Below are 14,181 nucleotides of genomic sequence, written 5' to 3'. Positions count from 1 at the left end.
CCTAGAAGTCTGAACACCAACTAACCGACACTGAACAAGTCATACTTTACACCAGGTGTCTGCACACCTACAGACACACAGGAATTTCACCCAAAAGCTCATGCATGCACACATACACCGAAACAGGACAGTTTAAACATGCACCCCTACACACGTAAGGGTCAGAACGTCAGACATTACCCATCTGACTGAGAAGGGACAAGGTGTCAGACACCACCCATCTGACAGCATAAAGGAGATCTGATATCTGGAACCACACCTGACAGACTGTTAAGGGAGAAGGAGCCCACAAACCATGCGAACAGGAAAATCAGGTGTCCAGACCATCTTCAGGGAGTGAGTGGGAGAATAACTCAAATCAGCTTTACAGCATGCATGACTCCAAACACCAGAGTTCTGAAAGGGAAGGATAAGGAATAGAGATGAGCGAGCATACTCGTCCGAGCTTGATACTCGTTCGAGTATTAGGGTGTTCGAGATGCTCGTTACTCGTAACGAGTACCACGCGGTGTTCGGGTTACTTTCATTTTCTTCCCTGAGAAATTTGCGCGCTTTTCTGGCCAATAGAAAGACAGGGAAGGCATTACAACTTCCCCCTGCAACGTTCAAGCCCTATACCACCCCCCTGCAGTGAGTGGCTGGCGAGATTAGGTGTCACCCGAGTATTAAAATCTGCCCCTCCCGCGGCTCGCCACAGATGCATTCTGACATAGTTCAGGGAAAGTGTTGTTGATGCCGGAGCTGCTATAGGGAGAGTGTTAGGAGTGATTTTAGGCTTCAAGAACCCCAACGGTCCTTCTTAGGCCATAGAAATCACAGATCGCACCTATGTGCGATCTGCGATTTCTGTTCTCTTCTCTATATGCGCTCAATGGGGCCGGCGGCAGCAGCGCCGTCCCCATTGAGAACATATAGAAGACAAATCATTCTTCTCTGCCACAGCTGTAACAGCTGTGGCAGAGAAGAACGATGTTTGCCCATTGAATTCAATGGAGCCGGCAATACAGCAGGTTCCACTGAAAGCAATGGGCTGCCGGCGATCGCGGGATGAATTGTCGGGAAGGGCTTAAATATATAAGCCCTTCCCTGCAATTCATCCAGAAATGTGTTACAATAAAAATATATACCGGCGTATAAGGCGACGGGGCGTATAAGACGACCCCCCAACTGTCACCTTATACGCCGGGAATACAGTGGAGCAAAGAATAAAAATCATTACTCACTTCTCCTGGCGTTTTGCGCCGCTGCTGCAGGCTGTCGCTCCCTCCTGGTTCCCGGCAGAGCATTGCTTTCTGGACGCAGTGGTTGAAATCCCCGCCTCCAGAAACACACGTGCCTTCAGCCAATCACAGCCATTCAATGACATCATTGTCATTGGCTGTGATTGGCTGAAGGCACGTGTGTTTCTGGAGGCGGGGATTTCAACCACTGCGTCCAGAAAGCAATGCTCTGCCGGGAACCAGGAGGGAGCGACAGCCTGCAGCAGCGGCGCAGAACGCCAGGAGAAGTGAGTAATGATTTTTATTCTTTGCTCCACTGTATTCCCGGCGTATAAGGTGACAGTTGGGGGGTCGTCTTATACGCCCCGTCGCCTTATACGCCGGTATATATTTTTATTGTAACACATTTCTGGATGAATTGCAGGGAAGGGCTTATATATTTAAGCCCTTCCCGACAATTCATCCTGCGATCGCCGGCAGCCCATTGCTTTCAGTGGAACCTGCTGTATTGCTGGCTCCATTGAATTCAATGGGCAAACATCGTTCTTCTCTGCCACAGCTGTTACAGCTATGGCAGAGGAGAACGATCTTTATGCTGACAGTGGGGGGGGGGGGGCCCACTCTTGCCGCTATTGTGGCTTAATAGTGGGACCTGGGAACTTGAGATGCAGCCCAACATGTAGCCCCTCGCCTGCCCTATCCGTTGCTGTGTCGTTCCCATCACTTTCTTGAATTGCCCAGATTTTCACAAATGAAAACCTTAGCGAGCATCGGTGATATACAAAAATGCTCGGGTCGCCCATTGACTTCAATGGGGTTCGTTACTCGAAACGAACCCTCGAGCATCGCGAAAAGTTCGTCCCGAGTAACGAGCACCCAAGCATTTTGGTGCTCGCTCATCTCTAATAAGGAACGCATAATGACCAACACCCTCTAGCAAGAGGGGCAAGTAAATCTATACAGATGCATGTCTATTGGCTGGCTGGAGAGATCCACATCATCAGCCAGCCAAATCAACCACACCTGCAGCAATGTGCTCCCAGAAATTCATAATACTACAGGTCCCAGGAGCACAACATGACATCCAGGTAATTCCAAAGGGTTCACTTATTTTTTTGGAACTGTATGTAAAGTGGTCTGAAATGGTGACAGATTTTTAGATGTACAATAAAGAGTATAAGTAAACGTTTGAAAAAGTTTTCCTGACTGGAACTGAACTAGAGAGAGAATGGAAAATTACTACAACTTAAAAGCATTTATGTTCTGCCCTGGTATAGCTGCAGATGTAGAATGACTAGAAATAGCGGGGGAGAGTTATAGAAATATGTGCGGAGGAAAAGTGCAGGACTTCCCCCTATATAATAATCTGGTCACCGCTTTCATTTTCCTACCTGTCTGAGAAGAATAGAATCTGTCATCTGATTAATTACAAACACTAACGTTTTATTTGCTCTCACGTTTGAGCTCCCTACTGCTTGTAGTTAATCCTGACATAAGCCAGCAAGCAATGGACAATAATATAATGTGGCTGAGCGGCTCCTGATCACATTGAAGCTTATTGTTAGTATCCTTGTAAGACACACACGGCTACTGTGAATAAAGGCTCTGGGCAGTCCTCTTCCAAGCACTTTCTTCTAAATGTAATATGCCAGTAATAATCACTTCGATTCTAACAAATAAATTTGCTTTGAGTGGAGGCAAAGGCAAAAAAAGGGTGATAGATTTATATATAATTTTTTTTCTAAAGGGTGATATTGGCGCCGATATCACCATTTATAATTAGTGATGAGCGAGCATACTCACTGATGGGCAATTTCTCGAGCAAGCATTGCCCTTAGCGACTACCTGCCAACTTGAGAGGAAAAGGTTCGGCTGCCGGCGGCGGGCAGAGAGCTGCGGGGGAGAGCGGGGAGGAACGGAGGGGAGATCTCTCTCTCCCCCTCCCGCTCCCCCTGCTCACTGCCGCAACAAACCTGTCACCCGCGCCGGCAGCTGAACCTTTTCTCTCGAGCGGACAGATACTCGCTAAGTGCAATGCTCGCTCGAGCAATTGCCCTTAGCGAGTATGCTCGCTCATCACTATTTATAATATGTTTATATACCTTTTTTTGCCTTTTTCCTCCACTCACTATTCCATACGCTTACCTATTGGGTATAACGTCAGCTAGGGTGGGCAGCACCTTTTGGATTATAATTTTCTCCAACAGCAATTCATCTTCATACCTCCATTTTTTAAATATTTCTTCTTCACCAGGGTTGCTCCACCTTTTTTAGCTATTTTTTCCACAAATAAATTGGATGAAATTCTCAGTATTTCTTTACGTGTTGTAGGACTAACACAATAGAGGTTGATGGCGGAACTTGGATCATATACATGCGCAACGTGTTTGGTGTTTTATCTTAGAAGAATGCCACCGAACATATGCCCTAAAAATATGCAGCTGTATGTATACACCAGACTTCAGTCACAAACTAAATGTGAAAAGAGCCTTAAAAGGGTTGTCTCAATAAGGCCTGCTTCACACGGGTGATAAAATCATGCAACATTTGTGCATTTTGAGACGCACAAATATGAACCCCATTCATTTGAATGGGTTCATGCACATGAGCGATGCTATGCAGGAAACAAATCGCGGCATGTTCTATCTGGCTGTGAGATCTGGCATCATAGCCCTACTGTTTTAAATGGCAGCAGCAGCGCCAGCCCCACTAAAAAAAGCAATGGGAGAATCCTGCAGTCCTCTGCTGTGGCAGAGGATAGCTTTATTTCCGAAGTAATGCAAGGCTTTTCACATGAAAATGCCTCACACCCACGCGGCTTTCCCGGATGGGGAGCGCAATGTGGGGGCGGGATTCCCGTGTGAAGCTAGCCTAAGGCAACCCTTGTCCAACAGTCCTATTAGAGCATGGAGGCATTAAAGACTATATTCAAAATGGAGAATCAGGGGTTCTTGAACTGGAGATCCCTGCCTGTCCATGCATTGCAAAGTTGATCATACTATTTTTCACCTGAAAATATCTTCCTAGGTAAAATAATAGTTGCTGTACTATTTCCTTTTCTTTGACAAGAAGCAGGGAGGGTGGTGGAAAATTTAAATGACCCATTGTTTCCTACAGTTCTGCCTATCCTGCTTATATACAGTTTGGATGGATGACTAGTCTCTGCAAACACATCCGAGCTGCTCACAGATTTCCATTAAAGTCCAAGATGGATTCCACTATGAAGGACTTTATTCATGCATCGAAATAGCTTGACCCGAGAGAAGTCCAGGGAAGGGCTGTACTCCCTGGAGCTAGCAGAGGCTTCCAGCTCCTGTTTGTTCCCGAGAGACCAGCATTGTTCTAGGATAAAACGCTAATTGTGGTTGTGCAAATGCCTTGCACAACCAGTCCAGGTGAGAGCATATTACTTCCTTGGCATTTATCACTATCTGTATTGTTGGAATACTACACCGCATTGCACCTCTCATTGTATTCCCCATTCTTTCCCTGGAACCTGAGTGGCTTTCTTCATTCTACTTCTATACAATGAGTTTCAAGTGAATGCATAGCTTATCATATTCATATACTACCACAGTAACAAAGCCCTGTGTTTAAATCCTTTTCAGTTACACTGTATTGTTTTTATGCATTATGTCCATTTTATCTAAGTTTCAAAGAATCCAAAGAAAATGGATATTTTGTTTCTAAGATTTAATTAGGGTTAAATAACAGGTAGGTAAATAATGATCTCAGGTAGCAGGCAGAGGCACCGTACTCCTTATTGGGCTCAGTCGTCCTCTTTGCTATCATACTATTCCTATGTGCATTGTTACTTTAGTTTTAATTCACAAAGTAATGGGAATATGTTATTAAAGAGATGAATAGAAGCTACTGACCTGCCAAATTTGCTTCTCGCAGAAATTCAGCTTATCACTTATTTACAGACTCAGGTTATAAGACCATTGCTGCCACAGACATTGTTTTCTTCATTGTACAAAAGACCTTTGTAACCTTGCTGCTCTCTATCACACCTTGATGTCAGGTGTCAGCGGAGATGCCAGTGTCCCCTCTGCTCCTCTATGAAGGTGACAACATGTATGCAGTAAAGGGATTAATGGCTATTATCAAAAGAGGGGAATAGGTGACCTTGTGACAAGGACAAAGCAGCTTGAAGGTGTATTGTGAGCCTGTCTGCAGGGACAGTTCTCTGCCAGCCAAAGCAGTGTCCTTTAGCTTGTCTGCAGACTGGGAACAAACCAAACATCCACTGAGTCTTTCACACAACTCAGGATCAGCATCACAGTCGGAAAATTTGTGCCTATACAATCTCTTTCATATTGAAGGAAGACGGGTATAAGTCTTGTGCCACCTGCACACGGGTGGGTCGGATTCCACATACAGAATGCCACAGCGGAATCCAAACCTCTGCCCGGCTGGCGACCCTCACGTACCTGTCTGGCGTCTTCTGACGCAGATCCCATGACCTTTCAGCAATGATGATTGCGGAAGGGCTGTGGGATGGACAGCTTCCATTGATTTCAATAAAAAGCCGTCCGTGCGGAGCCCGCACAAAATTGCAGCATGCTGCGATTTCTCAGTGAGTGGAAAATCGGGATCTATTTCCGGTTGTGCACATGCAATGGCGTATTGCCATTGCATGCTATGGGCAGTATTTGCTGTGGAATCTGGAGGTGGACGCCCACTTCGGATTCCGTAATGCAAATCTGCCCATGTGCAGGCGGGCTATAACTCCTGATAGAAAAGCTGTGGGATAATGCAATAAACGTAAAAGGTTATGTACAACTTTCCAACACATGTTGGATGCTTCAATGCATAGAAAATGAAGTGTGGAGCAGCCTTGCAAATACTTCTGGTCAAAAATCTATCTACTTTGTGGCTACAGCTCCTAAACAGACCTACCCTGTTTCCCCGAAAATAAGACGCGTCTTATATTAATTTTTACTCCCAAACATACGCTACGTCTTATTTTCAGGGGGTGTCTTATTTCACCGCGACAAATCCGTCTGTGGCCGCTAATCTCTCAATTGGCCAGCATTGTGGACGAAATTTCTCAGAAATCTCGTCCACATGGGACAGCAAATCTGTCACGGCAAAGCTGAGAGAAGCCGGTGTTGTGGTGCGGATTCACCGGCCACAGAAACGGATAAGCATGCAGCCAGGTCGCTTCAAAACAAGCGGCTGAGTGCCGTGGGTTTTGAAGCAGAGCTTTCCCGGCGGAAATCTCGCTGTTTATCGCTGTGGCCAAACTGCGAGATTTCCGCTGGAAATACGCTCTGTGAGAACCCAGCCTTAAGAATCACACACAGGTTGCCTGACTCACACACAGAGCCATAAAAAATAAGGGCTGTAAAGTAACGTACCTGTCTGCAGACAGAAGTTCCTGTACCACTTGTAAGCAGGGATGGTATTGCAGCTTCTGGCCACCAGGGGGAGCTCATCACAGCAGACATGTACAGCAGGAACAGAACGTACAGTATGGACTTTTCCAGCCAGCAAGGGGAGCTCACAACAGCACACTCGTACAGCACAGCAGGGACAGGATAACAGCAGACTGTCTGCAGATCTACCTGTACATCTGGAGGTAGGAGACAACGGGGACGGCAGCAGAGGACAGGCCTCTTGACTTGCCTGCACACTTTACTATGCCTTACTATCGGGGGTGCCTTATATTTGGGACTTCTGCAAATTTCGGGGGGTGCCTTATTTTCGGGGAAACGGTATGTGTCTCGATGGCAACAGACTACAGAAAAACCCAGTGTATACTGTCTTCCTGTAGCTATACTCCTTTTGATCACTTTTTTTCTGCTAATTTCAGTTTAGTAGGTTATCAAGAAGTAAGAGAAAGATAGAAGGGAGAGAAGAAATAGCAGTAAAGGCTTATGCATCTACCATTAAAAGTTACAAATGTAATAGAAAAACAAATACTATAACAATTATGCCAAAATACACTGACACAGATTCAGTTTTGTTTTGCTATGGTTCAGGTGCCAAATTCTGCAATCCTGTGACCTTGCATCGAAGTGTAAATGCCTCAGCAAAAGTACAATTCCGTACTTGCCCCAAAGTATGCTTGGTCCTGCGTCCATATCTGTTTTTGGTCAGTCTATGGGCCCTTTAACATCCTCTGTTTTCAGTGGCTTTCAAGTATTTTTGCTAGTGTTTCTTTATTTTATTCAAGGACTAAAATTGCACCTGGTCCCGTAGTTCTAGCACTTGGTGTTGCATTTTGATACACTAACAATGGGCAAACTCTGTCAAAGCAACACCGGACCTGCCCATCGTGTTCTCTATTCCACTTCTCAGCAGGGTAATCATTTCAAAGCTATGTGGGAATCTCTAGGGATGGGCTGCTGCTATCTGGGTTTCTTGTATCCAAGAATACCAATCTTTTATACAAAAGTACATTACTCCTTTGAATTTTCAACTATTGTGAGTTTTTTAAAGATCCCAAATGCAGTTTAAATTCACACGTGAAACCTGCTTTTAAACATTTATTTAATAGCCTGTATCTAAAAATATCTAGAGATTTTCTCACCAGCTATTTAGCAAGCTAAGAGGCAAGTCTAGAGAGTGAACATTTTACCCCCAGAATGAATTGCAATGCAGGCTGAAATTTCCCAGTGGCTAATTATTGAAAATGGCACAATCCAGTACTAAGCACTCTTCGTGCCCAAGAAAGAAGTTTCAGAATGTACACCACCCTCGGTCCCTGAAGTTCAGCATGATACATGTCGTATAGATGCATACCGTCTATTGTGTGACAGGCGATGTCAATGAATGTTACCCTTGAGTGTAAGTGAGGAGTTCACTGAACCCAGATAGCTACAGTAATATTAGCCAGTCTGATATACGTTGGTATTACAAAGAACGTAAAGGCAAAGCATTACACAAAAAGTGATGGCCTTTTTACATGAGACGAATATCATTCAGAATCATTCAAATTCCCACGATCCCGCAGGAATTTGAGCAATATTGTACCGTGTAAATGCATGCAGTGATTGAATGACTGAACAACAGTTGTTCAGTCATTCAGCTTTTGCATGCAGAAAACTGAACCACAAGTCATTCTGCTTAATGTGATTGGAGGTGGTTGGGGGGAGAACGCTCTGCCTCCATTCAGGCACTGCTGTTAGCGATGCCAGCCATACTTGCTCCTGTGTAACCGCACATGAGCAAACCTCACTGGGACGAGCTGTCGGGCATAGTTTGCTTGACAGATCATTCCGTGTAAATGGGGAATAATAAACAGTGCAAACTAACAGACATTATACATGGGCCAATAGTTGGGCATGAATGTTCGCCTGATCATCAGGCCGATGAAAAGGGGCAGTAATCGGTCAAGAAACGGACTTGTTGGCGGTACATCCAATGTGAATGGGGAGAGGTACAGCTGGCTCTATGGGAATGAACAAGCAAAGTAGCAATTGTTTGGCCCCATACCAGCAATACTCAACCTGTGTAAAGCAAATGTAAATGAGCACTGATCTTTATGCTCTGTCACTCAGTGCTTGTTACAGCAGGCTGACAATTGGTGCAATTTACAGAAATCTGGCTCAACACCAATAATAAATTTGTCTCATTGTGTACAAGCAATAAATATGTTCATTGTTAATAAGTGTCAGGTCTTTAAAGGGAGCCTGTCACATACCTTATGCTGCAATCAGTGAGCACAGCGCAAACGTAGTGACACACATGCTGTATCCAGCGGTCTTTCACTTATGGGGTAATGTTTAGTGGATTCTGTGCACTTACATAGTGATGCTGCATCTGTCAAAAGAAGAGTCCAGATTATTCATGAAGTGCCCATCCAGCTGCTGTGATTGACACGTTTCTCAGTATGCAGTATAATGGCAAGAAAGTGCCACGGCAGGTGAGCAGGACTAGTGGCACCTCATGAATAATCTGGACTCGTCTTGCAGGGTACAGTGGCTTCACTTCGTAAGTGCTTGAAATCTACCAAACATTACCCCATAAGTGGCAGGCCGCTGGAATCGGCAGGTCTGTCCACTACTTTATGCTGCCCTCAGTGAGAGTACGTGACAGGTTTCCTTTAAGAGCCAGCTTCACACAAGTGCCAGTTGTACTGATGCTTCCATACTGGGTAAACCCAGAATATAGCTGGCAGAGTAAACACCTGCTAAAGTTAGAAAGCACACTATATACAATGTACACAGTGTATCCACAGCAGTGTACTTCGGAATGAGAGGAATATGTCTTAAGCATATTGTTCTCTTCAGTGCAGCAACTTCCTTGCCTGGGATCAAGTGTAACCAATAGGCACACGACTATAAACTAGTAGATCCATTGGCACTCCAAGTAAACATGAGGCATGTAAAATACAGTCATGCACTTCTTGTGTGATGTGCATTTACTGCCTCAACTCTTCTGCTAGTTGCAGAATACGGGGATGGGGGGGGGGGTAAATAATAAACCCCCCACTACTGCTCTCCTCTATTACCCACGTTGTTTTAATGTATGAAGGGTGGAATAAGGCCAATAGGTAGATATCAGGCAGTTGTTGGAGAAACAATTTCAAACATTTTTGCAACAGCTAAGTGCTCTACGGTGACCCTAGTGACAAGTGTGGGGTCCCCCTTGTGCCAAAGTGAAGTGTTCCACTACTATGGAGATGTTTCATCCTCTCGCTAAATAACTTCACTTGCCTCCCAACCATAGGGAGTAAACTAAGCTGCTTCTTCTCATCTCAGTGTCTGTGCTTTCATGTCACAGAAGGCAGGTATATCAAAAGGCGGGCGGACAGTAGAAAGCTCCCTAAGACTGACAATGTAGACAGATAACATTAGAGGGCACTCATTTTCATATCGCTTGCACTTTTTGATCGTGGACGAATGTGGAGAAAAAAGAACCTTGTCAGTTACTGTATGTGATTGTGTGTTCTTTCATTTTATTTTAAAAAGGCACCATTTCTTTATTATATTGAAGTGGCTCCAAGGTTGGAAACATTTCAAACCAGAATATTTATGTGGAGAGTGTGTGATTGCTATGCCAAAAACACCTCATCAAGATTGGACATAATAGTTGTCCAAAAGGACGGATATACACATTATAAGAAAACTCGAAGAACCCAACTATGAATAACAAAGTTAATAGGGTGAGATTTCCCTTTCCCTATCAGACTAATATGGAAAAACCCTGCCAATAAGTGGAGAGATCGCTCTGACGAGGGTGGCCCCACGTCTGGAACCTGTGGGTTACTTAGTCTGTCCCTAGATGGAAAAACGGGAGACAATTGACAAATGTAACAGTACTAGGAAGCAGATGTCACACCACGTAAAAAGTAAGAACACCAGACTAGACTTATCTGAGTATGAGATGACACCAGGAGGACATGCGCCAACCAGACTAGAACTTCTTCATACAGAGGAATAACCAATGCCCTCTGAAAGAGGGGCCGGAACTTATATACTACAAAAAAAAGTTGATTGGCTGGCTTGGGAAACCAGCTCCCCACCAACTAATCAAACCCCATACATCACGAAGATGTTTTCACATTGACACCCAGAACTGAATGACAGGACGAATGTGCTGGCGCTGCAGTAACATGACCCTGGGTAATGTTGTGATGTCAGCACAGACCTGCTTCCATGTCATGGCTGCTGCACCATGACAATGACGTTATCGTGGCACTATATGCCACTTTTTATATAGCTGTATCTGGGTACTATATAGAATTATCTGAGAAAAGTATATGCTGTACATCAGGACATTGTGAGGTACTGTTAATATGGACAATATACAGCTCTATACGCTCTACTTATCTGGGCACTACATGGTACTGTTCAAGGCTTGCTAAAGATGCTGCCAAACAGATAAGTAAAGGTCTTAAGTTGGAAGCACTGTATACTATTTAAGCCTACCTAAGTTTTTACAATAAGCTGCTGTGTGTACATGAGGAATAGCCCAATTTCTGGACATTATATAACTTGTCTGCATTTATCACCAGTTTTTATCTCTGCAGCCTGTATCTATAATTCTCAGTTCTCTCTGAGTTGATAAGTCTAACTGTTATGCTGAGTTCTACAAAGAACAAAGAAAAAACTGCAGATCCTGCTTCCTAAATGTATGCGCTTCGGCTTACAACCAAGAGTTTTCAAGCATGAAAAATGCCTAGTTGTAAGCCGAAACGCGTTGCATTATCTATTTGAATAAAGGACCTGTCAATGGATCATATGGAGTCCTTCATTAACTGATTTCTACTCCAACTTTGAGTAGATACGGCTGTACTGTACTGAGGCACCCCCTGTGAAGTAAGTCCTTGACTAATTCTATGCCATCTGAGTATTACCTGGAGTGTTAGGATTTTTTCTATAGGCTTTGACCTATTCCATATTTGTTTGTTTTTTTTACACACAGAGAAATGACCTCATCATTAAGGACACTAGAAAAGCACTGAGCAGTATAAACATGATTGCAGTAGCTGTAAATCACTTACCATTTAGGTGCAACCATGTCTGTGTGTGTCTCCCTTCCTCCTCCTCTGCTCTTCATAGACTTCTAAGAGCAGCATGAGTGACCCCCTCCCCCACAGGCATCACATGATAGTGGACAGCAAATTAGAAGGAATGGAGACCCCCTAGTGACCAGCACTTTAGAGAGATTTTTCAGTACAAAAACATAATTTTAGGTAAATAAAGTGATTTGTACATTTGCTAGTTATCACAATGTCTATTATATTAACATAAGTTGTTTGAAAAGTAATGACTATTTAATTGGGAGGGAAAGGGACATAGACAGTGGTCTCTTTGGCAGCTCATTACTTACTCCCTTGCTTAGAAGAGGGGAAAAAAGACTCTTAAATGGGTTGTCCCAAGATATAAAGTTATTCCCGATCTGGAAGTCAGAGGAAAAGTGTCTAATCAGTGGGAGTCAAACCACTGAGAACTCTACCGATCACAAAAATGTGGGTTCTGGGTCTTCCTATATGAATGGAGGGATGGTTGAGCATGTGCGCTGCTGCTCCATTCACCTCCAAGCTGCTTCTCTTTGGCAGTTACACAGATATTAATGAAGTGGCAGCAGACATGCTCATTAAAGGGGTACACTGGTTATCTCATGATTGGCAGGAATCCGAGCAGCTGGACTCTTATCCATAACTTGTCCCTTATCCTGTGGATACAGCATAAGTTTAATTATTGGAACAACCACTTTAAAGCAAACCTGCTTGTTTACAGTATTTATCATTTCCCTCTGGTGGGTACTATTCATTGGGAAACTCAGAATGGTGCTGTTATGGGGATCCTCCAGCTATCATTGTTATGGAGGCACACATTTTGGTTATCACATATTGTGGTAAGCATTTGAGCATTGGAAGTATGTATAAAGGAATTTCCGATGAATGCATCACAGCCAAAATGCATCCAAAATATGAAAGAGATGCAAATCTTTTCATTGGGCTGCATTCAGACGACCGTATATCGGCTGTGTTTTCTCACCCAGCCGATATACGGCGTCTCTCTCTGCAGGTGGAGGAAGCTGGAAGAGTCGGGAGCAGTGCTCTGAGCTCCCGCCCCCTCTCCGCCCCTCTGCACTATTTGCAATGAGAGGAGGCAGAACATGGGCGGGGCCAAGTTCTGAGGAATTAGCTCCACCCCGTCCCACCTCTCCTCATTGAAAATAGTGCAGGGGGGTGGAGAGGAGGCAGAGAGGGGGCGGGAGCTCAGAGCACTGCTCCCGGCTCTTCCAGCCTCCTCCCCCTGCAGAGAGAGACGCCATATATCGGCTGGGCGTGAAAAGCCAGCCAATATACGGTCGTCTGAATGCACCCCTAGACAGTACTTTTCCTTTGTAGATCCCACTCCTGGTTTTGGTTTTCAACTATCCACGCAAAATACACAAGTATGAAAGTGGCCTAATTGAAAACTTTTTTTAAAATGTTGCTCAGCATAGGTATTTAGCACTGTTACTTTGCAGCATTGGGGTTCTGGGTTCAAATCTGACCAGAGCAACATCTGCATGGAGTGTGGGGGCAAAAGTTTGGACACACTTGTTTAACTGGCGTAATAATGAGAAATTGGCATCCAATGTGTGAAAGTGTTAATTGGGAGGGAGACTGCATATTTTGCTAGAGATGTTTTCAGCGGCCATTTTGAACTCCTCCATATTTAATTCAACTGAGGTTTTTCAAATAGGAAGAGGGTCATGTGACATCAATCTTGGCTAAAGTTTACTTAGGGCCAAACTGACACTTACAGTGTGTTTCTATCTTTACTTGTTTAGGAGTTAAACGAGGGCAAAGTTGGTAAATTGCATCTGACAGCCAGGACCGTTTATCATAGTCCAATTACTTAACGGTGAGAAGCACCTCCCGATGTTACAGGATGCCATATCCCTGTCTGCACTCAATGTGAACAGTGACTTTCCACGATTATTTTTAACAGAATGGTGCACCTCCGCACTTGGCTGTGCCTGGTGATTTAGCCCACCATGCTGTGGTCAAGAAGCCTTAGCTTTGGAACGCGTATGCTGTAGGGGCATAAAATTATGCATGGATACATTTTATCATGAAGTTTTAACGAATCTAGAAATAATGTAGAAGGTTCTTTTAGAAGCAGATCTGGTATTTTTTCATTTCATGAAGAAATATCACCTGCAGTTCTTCTGCGTGTGCAAAAAGACTGGATAAAATGTTTAACCATGTGCCAGAATGGTGGACACATTGAACATATCATTTAAAGTACTTTGTGAAACTTTGCCCACACTTAACCCTTTCCAATCCAATTTGTATCCTGGTTTTCCTAGGGGGCTTACTCTTTTTCTGCCGTTATACAACTGCGCTATATGCTGGGTAAAGCCAGTACTGCATGAGGTGACACATTGGATAGGCTCCGACAGCAGAAAGGTTGGCAATATACAGTAAGAGAACCCCAACGGACATCTTCCAACATCGGAGCTGTACAGCCTGAAATCATAATGTCTTTAGACGTCAGACAGTGGATTG

This window comes from Eleutherodactylus coqui, chromosome 2 (genome assembly GCF_035609145.1).
Source record: "Eleutherodactylus coqui strain aEleCoq1 chromosome 2, aEleCoq1.hap1, whole genome shotgun sequence".
Lineage (NCBI taxonomy): Eukaryota > Metazoa > Chordata > Amphibia > Anura > Eleutherodactylidae > Eleutherodactylus > Eleutherodactylus coqui.
This window is presented reverse-complemented; position numbering follows the sequence as displayed.